This window comes from Camelina sativa, chromosome 18 (assembly GCF_000633955.1).
Source record: "Camelina sativa cultivar DH55 chromosome 18, Cs, whole genome shotgun sequence".
Classification (NCBI taxonomy): Eukaryota; Viridiplantae; Streptophyta; class Magnoliopsida; order Brassicales; family Brassicaceae; genus Camelina; species Camelina sativa.
This window is the reverse complement of record NC_025702.1, coordinates 10455910-10466581: the sequence shown is the minus strand read 5'-3', so window position 1 is coordinate 10466581 and position 10672 is coordinate 10455910. Positions and strand designations below refer to the sequence as shown.

The window sequence follows — 10672 nt, the reverse complement described above, 5'->3', positions numbered from 1 at the left end:
AGCTACTTCTCCAATGGAAAAGCCATACCCACCATGGGCAGTCAAGCATCCAGTACGGTCATTGAAGGCTCTTCTAACTATAACCTTACGTACAACATGCTCACCAATCTCACCAACACGAGCCAACGCAAAGCCCTTAAACGTGATGTAGACATAGACATTTGCAGCTGAGGCTTGGAGTGGCTCATCAAGTGTTTCCATTACAACTTTGATAATCTGCAACTGGGACAGCTCGCTCTCTTCAATCCTCCTGTCGTTTGCACAAAGGGCAAGTTCCAAATATAGGCGAATCCAGTCATTCGACTGCAACTCTGATTCCTTGAACTGCAAAAAATAATAAAACATAGATCAGACGAAAAAATAATAAAACATAGATCAGACGCTACTTAACTGAAGGTAATTGCAAAAGTGAAAATACTAGTGTGTACGTACCTCGTAAAATCGTTGAAAATCATTGAAATCTGACGGCCAACAAGGCAATTGGACTTTATCATCATCCACCATTCCAGAGCTACGAAGGAGGTCAGTAGGGGTACCTTGAGGCTTAGCAATAAAGCACGACAAATTCAAACTGCCCGTACTACCTTCAGCAACTCCAACCTGAAGTGTAACGAGTGAAGCTGGATCAATGCTTGCTGGATCGCAAGCAGCCAAAGTAATGTAGTAACTGGCCTGACAATTCATTGTCTTGTTGAACTTCTTTAGGTGGTGGAGCTGCAAATTTGTCCCATGGGACATGTTGTAATGATCAAGCCCCAATCTAGCATAACGCTTAACCAAGACAGGATGAGGATAATTAAGATCACAATAGAAAGGATACTTTAAGGATTTTCTATATAAAAAATAATTTGATATTTTATTTTCTTTCTAGCTTTTACTACAAGAATGATAAATAAATATATATAATTAATAAGGCTAATTTGAGTTATTTGCAAAACTGACCATAATCTATTTTAAAAAAACTTTAAACATATTGAGGTAGTGCGTTTTAGAGAGAGAGAGAGTCGCTGCCGTTCGCTCCGCCTCTCCGGTTGCCCTTCCGGCGCTGGAGAAGGCTCCCTCCGCTAGTTTTTTCTTTATAGTTTCTTTCTTGTCTTCTCCCGCTCCTTGCTATCCTTTCGCCGTCGGTTGGGTGTATCTCGAAGGTGGTGGTTCCGGCGATATCTCGACGCGTGAAGCGAAGCTCCGCCGGGTTTGGTGCAGATGTTGAAGGACATCGTCGAATCTATGGCCAGATTCGGCGGATCTGGGTTAGCGACTTCGCTTGTCGTTTTTGTCTCCGGCGGTTTGTTGGCTCCGGTGAGTGATGAGGGATGAAGCTTTTCTTTGATGAGCTTCAGCGGTCGGGTTTGGGGTTTTTCTTCAGATCTTAACCCTCATTCCAACCACGACGGTGTATTGCAGCAAGGCGCGGTGTCTTTTGGTGCAGTCCGACCAAGGTGTGGTGTGTGCCTCGAAACATGGCGGACGTGTTGTAGCTCTTAGAATTTGCACTGTGAGGTGATGATATGCTAATCTGTGCTTTAATTTTTAATCTTTAGATGATTAGCATTCTGGTTATTATATGGCTAGTTAGGAGAAGCATATATTTCGCCGGTTCTGCTTCACGACTCTTGGTTAGGTTCAGTTGGACATACTGTCCGTTTTAGGTTTAGGACTGGAACAATGAAAGCCGGAGAGAGCAAGCTCTTCTGATGATGCGCCTTTGGGTGCTGAAGCTATTGGGATAAGTTCTACATGTCGATCAAGAAGTTCTCATAGCTGGGATTGATCTTTTTTCAGTATTAGTTTTGGCCTCCTCTGTGTTAATATTTGTTTTCGTGTCATTAGGTTAATTTATGTGGTTTAAGAGATGATTTCACTCTGAGTCGTGGTGTGTTATCTATCTCACTGTGGTTAAAAAACGCAATGGTTTTCGATTAGGTAGTAGTTGATCCGCCTAGTGTTCCAGGGTTGTATTTGATCAACCACTGCATTTGTTTTGGTTTAAGAGGTAAATGTAATGTGCCTTTGATTTGGTTGTATTATTTTGGTTAACGAAAAGCTGAGAAAAAAAAAAAAAAAACTTTAAACATATCTTTCAAATGTGCGTGACGACGACGTGTCATGAGACGTTGTGTTCAAATGTCTTTGTTCCGGAATAACAAACCCAAAACTGACCAATAATCTACACCGCAAGAGAATCTGTAGTGTAGTTTTCACTATCACTAATTTTATCTCCCGGTCTTAACGCCGATTTAGCGTGTGGTAAAGGCTTAAAATAAAGTAAAATTAATTATGCATTGTCTAAAGTATTCTTTCATTACTTAAAATGTTATTTAATTATGTATATTCAAAAGGAACATAGGCTGATGGGTAAGTAATAACTAATATGTCGTCGTCCTTTCTTCTACGTTTGGATGTTCATTAAACTTTTAAAATTAAAACCTGGTCCTTAGTAATTTTCTTAAGAGTTTCTTAGTAATAAAAACTGATTTATTTTAACGAAATGAGCTAATTTTAATTTGCTGTTATTAAACCAAGTAATGTCAGGAAACCGATGGTAATGGTTATTAGGTGAAGTGATCTGGAGCAGTCAATTTGTTCAATACAGTATTTGGTTACATAAATGACCATTGGAACTTGATAGAAAATTTAGTCCCAAACCAGACAAAGTCAGAAAGATATAGGTGAGAAGATTTATTCCCAAACTTAAAATACATCATAGGTGCCGATCACTCATATGAGCTTGTTACTAGCAATAAACGGGTGAGCTCACTTCACTTTTGTTTACGTTTAAGATTTCTTTCAGTTTGTGTTCTTCACTTATTGATTGATTTGTGTTTCACTTTGTGTCCTTGGGTGAAGTTTGCGTACAAGACTTTAAATCACAACCGCAACATGTGAGTATCTCTCTTTCTTGTCTTATTTTCTTTCAAGTTTATGATCTACCATTAATTAGACTCAAATAAATTTAACAGTTTCTTCTTCGCTTAACAATTTTTTTAAAATTATATCATTTAAAATATTCCTAAGAAACTTTGTTTAAGGATCAAGCATTGGTAGCTCTAACATTAGTTTACGCAAATAAGAATGGTTGAATATAATTGTATAACTTAGACATACAAATAGTGAAGATTATTTAAAGCTCAGAAAATTAGAAACTCCATTTTCTTCGTTTCGTACGACGCAGTAGACTACAGTCCAAAAAACTCTTTATTTTGACAAACTTTTCCCCAACCCCCTATTAAACACTAGATTGTTTTTTTTTTTCTTTTGGATTTGTTTTTTTCTCTCAAATTTTTTCTACCCCTACTAAACACTAGATTGTTTTTTTTCTTTTGAGTTTGTTTTTTTTTTCTCTCAAATTTTTTCTTTTTCAAGCAAAATCTGAAGATTTTATGAGTCTGTATCTTTGGGCTATTATCTTTACCGAGGTTTATTTACATCCAAAAATCGAAAAAGAGGAAATCAAGAAAATTTGATTTAATAATTCTATTACAATAGTTTATTTTGTTAAAACATTGCACACTTTTAAAAATAAAATAAATATACATGAATATGTACGAAATAATCAAACATTAAGAGTAAAAAATGAAGATGATTTCTTTAGCTTGATTCCTTCATTGGACTTTGATCGAAATTAGTATTTTTGGATCTGCATCGATAACTATTTTTTACAGCCACCAAATTTTATTTTATATATATATATATATATATATGTAATTGAAAATTCAAAATAATAAGAAGACAAAGAATGATGGAAAAATACATAAAAAGAAATAAAATTGAATACAATATAAAATATATTGAACAAACTATATAATCACACTCTTACCATGAGTTTTAAACTCATGCAAGAACACAAACAAACAAAAAAAAATATTTAGAATTTAAGATATGGTGGATGATGATATGAGAATGGTTATAAAAGGATTTCAAGGGATGAAAGTTACATTTCTAAAATAATTTAATTAGAAGAGTTACAATTACAATTTATTGTGTGTTTGAATGAAAATGAATGGAGAAAAAATAGTCAATTCATAATTTATGTAATTTCAGTTACAGTTTAGCAGTAAAGTGTGACTTTAAAGTATAGATTAATGTATGGTGCACAAAAAAAAAGTATAGATTAATGTATATTGTTATATTTTAAAAAATTTTTTTTTAGAAATTTAATGCTAACTGAAATATCTATGATGATTAAGTAATTCACTGATTACATTCAAGTCTTTATATTCCTCAATAAATTCGGTTTCAAATTTATAAGTTTGATTCTGGTTTGTTTTCTCCTTCATCTAGAAATCTCAAATTCTCTCGTCTTCAGATTTTTCTATTTATTTGGGAATGATTGATGAAAATCCTTTTTTGGGTGAACCATGAATGATTGATAGCTAAACCGTACAATAGCTAAATATGTACGACGCAACAAACTACGATCCAAAAAAACTCTTTCTTTTGGGACCTTTTCCCCAAACCCCNCCCCCCCCCCCCCCCATTAAACCCTAGATTGTTTTTTCTTCTTTTGTGTTTGTTTGTTTTCTCTCAAATTTTCCCTTCTTCAAGCGAAATCTGAAGATACTCTGAGTTTGTATCCTCGGGTTGTTATCGTTGTCGTGGTTTATTTACACCCAGAAATAGAGAATAGAGGGAAGATAAAGAGGGAAGAGAAAGCAGGCAAAAAAAAGTGATTATTCTTCTTCGTCGTCAGTGTGTGAGAATGATGAGACGGTAATGGTGGTCATAGAGACCACGACGCATGATACTTATATTAAGCCTTGTGAAGGAAAAAAATCGACTACGCTGAAATCTCAGAAGGGAAAGAACGAAGAAGACGTGAATAAGGACAAGTCTGAGAAAGAAGATGACGTACAAGGTGGTGCATCTTCTTTGCAACCAGAACTTCGTCGTGGTAAGGTTTTGTCATCCACAAAGCAGGAAATAGAGCAGAAAAAGCACCTTATTTGGTAAGCTATTTCACACTCATTTTCTGGTTTGTTTCCCCTAATTTGTTCATCTCTAGTAAACTCTCTTAAATCCTACTTATTGAGAGGAATTTGAAGCCGAATTTATTGAGGAGTATAAGAACTTGTAATGTAATTAGTGGATGACTAGTAATTTAATTAGTAGATTACTAACTTTTCCCTAACCCCCCCCCCCATTAAACCCTATATTGTTTTTCTTTTCTTTTGGGTTTGTTTGTTTTTTCTCAAATTTTATCTTCTTCAAACGAAATATGAAGATTCTCTGACTCTGTATCGTTGGGCTATTATTTTTGCCTTAGTTTATTTACACCCAAAAATGGAGAATAGAGGGAAGAGAAAAAGGGAAGAGAAAGCAGACTGGAAACATGATTCTTCTTCTTCGTCGTCGGCGAGTGAGAACGTTGAGACGGTGGTTCGTAGTCGTAGAAACCACGACGCAGGATACTCATATTCAGCCTAGTGTAGGGGAAGCGTCGAGTAAGGTGAAATGTCTGGAGGGAAAGAACGAAGAAGAGGTGAAAGAGGACAAGTCTGAGAAAAAAGATGAGGTACAAGGTGGTGCATCTTCTTCGCAAACTGAACTTCATCATGGTAAGCATTTGTCATCTACAAAGCAGGAAACAGAGCAGAAAAATTGGCTACGGGAGCACCTTATCTGGTAAGTTATTTTTTTTTATGCACCCAAACAATTAAATTACTAGTCATCCTCCAAAAGAGGCAAAAACTTTCATAAGTTTTCAAACTTGCTGCTACAAAAGCAAAGCAAAACAAAGGGTAAAAGTAGATAGATAGATAGAGCAAGGCAAACCTAACACTTAAGCAATAAACGTCATCGTGAAGTCCTCGAACCTTGATAACACTAGAGCCCAGAAGTGAGTTGACGCCTTGGACAACAACAAACACACAAAATGGTTTGTTGCACATGATTGAATCTACCATTAGGGCAAACAAAACAATCCCAGAATTGGCTGTCAAAAGAGAGGTGACAAAGCACCGATTTGATGAGCCGTTAAAACCAACATATAAACAGTTCTTTGTAGAACATCCTACCAGAACAATGACTGGCCGCGTAACACAAGAGCCACAACATAAAAGTCATGGAATCAAGGATGTAGGTTGGATGAAGATCTCCTTTACGCAGGAGAATGTAGCCAAAGATCTCTCCTGAACATGGCTGGGCAGAATCAGAGGAGGCACAAGGTCTTGATGCTTAAGATTCAAAAATGGACAAAGGATAGAAGTCTATCCAATCCAAATTAAACAAAGGATAAAAGTATATCCAAACCAAGAAGTTATGCTAAGGTAGAAAGGCCATAAAAGTAGAGTGTCCACTAGAGCTCGGCGGTGGCTGACTGTGAGGGTTGAAACTGAAGTAGAAGGCGACAACAGACTTGGTTGACTCTTTGGATTTAAAAGCAAGGCGGAGGAAGGCTTGACGTGTAAAACTTGTTCGCTGGAGCAAGGAAATGCGGCGGAGAAACTGGTAAGCAAAGCAATGCCGAAGAAGTATCCAGTAAACAAAGCGCCATGGGCAGAGCTAAAGATGTGAAATACTGTCTAGTCGAATCACAAGACAGGGAGGCGACCAGAGAAGTTGAGTCTCCACGAGACAAGCAGCGAGGCAAAGAGGCACACGTAGAAGACCACAGACTTTGCCTAATCTTCAAGAGTGGACCAGATTTTGGATCGAGGTCGTTGGAGAATGAAAACGTGGGGGAGAGACCAAGGTATTCAAGGTAAACAAAGACTTTGCAGTGAAGTACCGAGGAAATTGCTCCCCCAAGTAGGAGCAGAGAGTCGTCGGAGGCGTATCCAATTAACAACATTGAGCCGGAGAAGTATCTGGAAAGCAAAACGGTGAAGGCCAGAGCTGGAGCTTCAGATTTTTAAGTTTGATTCTGGTTCGTTTTCCCCTTCATCCAGAAATCTCAAATTCTCTCAGCTTCAGATTTTGATTTTATTTGGGGATGATTGATAACGTTTTTTATGGGTGAACCGAAGATGATTGATAACTAAACCGTATAGTAACGAAGTATATACGACGCAACAATCTACAGTCCAAAAAAACTCTTTCTTGTGCAAACTTTTCCCTAAACCCCCCCCCCTCCATTAAATCATAGATTGTTTTTTTTTTCTTTTGGTTGTTTGTTTTCTCTCAAATTTTCTCTTGTTCAAGCGCAATCTGAAGATTCTCATGCTCTATATCTTCAGGATATCTTTTCAAATCTGGATTTTGTAGTATTGTTAAGCAACATCCAAATTCTGATGTATGCAACTCATATATATTACTTTTAAATAGAAGACATCTTTATTACCATATTCAATATTCAAAAGTAAAATCCAATATTCACTATATAATTCATCTAATTTTTAGAAGAAAAACTCTAGATATTTTTATTAAAATTTATATTTAAAATTAACTAAAGTTGTAAATTCATCTTTCCAAAAATCTTTTGTTAAATCAAGAATTGGAGAAATTTTTTTACTTTTAAAAGAATGAATGCTACATAATAATTTAGAAAGGTGTAAAAACCATTGAGATTAAAATTTTATATTATTTTGTGTGATGACAAAAAGTGAAAACAGTTCAAACAAGCAAATATATAGATTACAAAAGATATGAATATTCGAATAAACATAATTTTATAGTGAACAGTTGCAATTAAAAAAACGTTACAATGAACACTCGCAATTTTTCGTGAAACACACAACTGAAATTTTCTACAATTTTTTTTGAAAAAAATTATTGAAACGGTATGATTTAATTTGATGACATTTATTCGGATTGTTATTATATATTGATTATTATTAAGATAAATCAAAATTGTGTGAATTTTTTTTAAACCGACACATAAACAAAACAATTTTTTAGTATGTATAAGATAATGTTAATAGATAATGTCAATCCAAGTTGGATGAGGTCGGCAGGTCAGATATTTTTACATTGTCCACCCGTTTCGCCTTAGCTTTCTTGATTGGTGAAGTCGGATTGTGATATTTTTGTCTGGTCCGATTGTTTTCTTGGCTCATTTAATAAACGACGTTATGACACTGATGCAGCGCTGTTGTCCACACTATACACTCTTGCATTTAGTGTGATGCAACATGTGCATGTGCTCATTGAATGATGCTTGGCAGACCTTTCGCTTCCGTGAAGAGTTGCATGTATATCTGTATTTGTATTTTACATTTAGAAACTTCTACTTTGAAGAGAAGCGATTTGCGTTTGCAACTTTTGTAAATATACTCTCTGTTGCCCACACAAGATTTATGAAGCATCATCAACAAAAGAATCAATACAGCTAAGAGCTATGCAATTATGCATCAAAACACAACCATCTGAATCGCTTAGCCTGATCGACAGATAATTTTTTGGGTGACCCACCAGTAGATAATTTAAAACAAAATTAATAAATAAAGCAGAAACCCTTGTGCAAGACTGACTAGTTGACCAATATATGTGGGAGAAGCAGAAACAAACATCATACTATCATTCAATACCAAAAAAATCATTTCACCTAAAGCTATCAAAATTAGCCAAAACGATGAATTCTATCGGTGTATTTCATGAGGTGGAAAATGATGGTAAACTATCTCTGGTATATCATCACCCAACATACGAACCAATACCACAAACACAAAGCCCAACCTCCTTCGTTGAAGCAACCAGCTACGACGACCTACCTTTTCAACCACTTTTTTTATGCCCTAATCCACGAGCTTTGAAAGGTAAATCTGATTCTTTCATTTTCCCGGTCAGTTCTACCCCTGAATACATCGTCTCTACAACAAGTGATAAGCCGTATGAAGATCATTCGATACTTCCTTTGTATTGGTGCAACAACAAAGAATTCTATATCAATGATGGGTGCCTCTGCATAGGCTCAAATTTTGGCACAGACTATTATTTATGTGACATCTGTGAACGAATATATCACAAAGAATGCGTCCAATCTCCATCTAAAATCAAACACCCTAACTATCCCGAACATTTTCTCCAACTTTACTATCGTGACGTTAATGCTCCCATCATAGAGTGTTTATGTTGTAGAAGAGAAGCAAGAGCTCTGGTATTTTATTGTACCAGATGTGATATTGTAATGCATATAACTTGTGCAATGAAGTCAATACCCTTCGTTGTAGACCAACCAAAAAGCCATGACCATCCTCTCACTCTTTTTCCCAAACAGGCTTCCTTAACTTGCAACGTTTGTGGTCTCATCAGAAAACGTAATCCCACCTACGTTTGTCTCAAATGTAGTTTCGTTGCTCATAACGATTGTATGTATTCTCCACGCATCATCAAGATATCACGTCACTACCATCGCATCTCCTACACTTCTTCTCTCCAATATGAAGAGTGGTCTTGTGGAGTTTGTCGTAAAAATATTGACGGTGATTTTGGTGCATATACTTGTGACAAATGTGATGACTATGCTGTTCAAGTAAGTTGTGCTCTACGGAAAGATGTGTGGGATGGAGTTGAACTTGAAGGTGTGCCAGAAGAAGATGATATAACACTAGATGTTGGGCCGTTCGAGGTGATATATGAAGGAGTGATACTTCATTTTCTTCATGACCACCATCTTCGGATCCAGGTTAGCATACCTTATGATGAAAACAGGCTTTGTCAAGCATGTGTTATGCCTATCTTTGAAAGTAACTTCTATTCTTGTATGGAGTGTGAGTTCATCCTCCATGAAACATGCGCAAAATCACCTCGCAGGATACAACACTTGTTACATCCTCATCCACTTAAACTAATCGTTGTGGATGATTTTGGTAGCAAGTTTGACTGCTTCGGATGTGATGCTTGTTATCGTTGTTGTGGTGGCTTTGTTTATATTTGCCCCAGAGTGGAATGCAATTTCGGTGTAGATGTACGGTGTGCTGCAATTTATGAGCCATTTGATTTCCAAGGTCACGAACATTCCTTGTTCCTAGCTTTACACCCAGACGTCAAGCCAATATGTGATGTATGCAAATCAGAATGTTATAAACAATTTAATTGCATCAAATGCGATTTTATTATTTGTATCAAGTGTGTTACCACACCATACAAAGCAAGGTATAAGCACGACAAACACTTTCTTACAATTTTATGGGGGGAAGAAGTGTGCTAGAAAGATTGGTGCGAGATCTGCGAACGTAACCTAAGAGATACAAACACTAAATTATTCTATTGGTGCAACGAATGCTGCACTACTCTTCACATTGCCTGCTTATTTGATGAAGAGCCATATGTGAAACCGGGTCAAATTTTCAGAGAAGATGGGAAGGAGATCAAAGTTCTTGGCAAAAATATATTTTATCGACCACTTTGTGATTCTTGTAAAAGCCCTTGTCAAGGCAAAATATATGTGACATCTATTGGCAGAGCGTGTTCTATTAAATGTGCCGGTAAGTTATATGGTTACTAATAATATTTATGTAATTTGTTTCTTCTGTAATTCATGTATTTGAATTTCTTATGTGTTAAGCCTCGACTTTTATGCCATTATTTATTTTTTGTTTTGTAAGACCTAATATTAATTTATGTTATATAAGTATATGTATATTTATATTTTGTTGTTTGGTAATAAAGTCGTAATCGCAAAGCAGTTTGATTTGGCTATGTTATAAAATTATAACCGCAAAACAACGTATTTTGGGCCAGTGTTGTCACATTCTATTCGAAGACCTTTGGAAAACCTAATCTCTATATAATT

General features: G+C 36.1%; 1 long non-coding RNA gene and 1 pseudogene across 1 annotated transcript; both read left to right on the top strand.

Moving 5' to 3' along the window:
* On the top strand, window positions 4468-6148 carry LOC104761020. The gene is made up of 2 exons (XR_763072.2): window positions 4468-4946; window positions 5264-6148. It is a non-coding gene; the product is annotated as an uncharacterized LOC104761020 (long non-coding RNA).
* On the top strand, window positions 8441-10450 carry LOC104761019 (annotated as a pseudogene).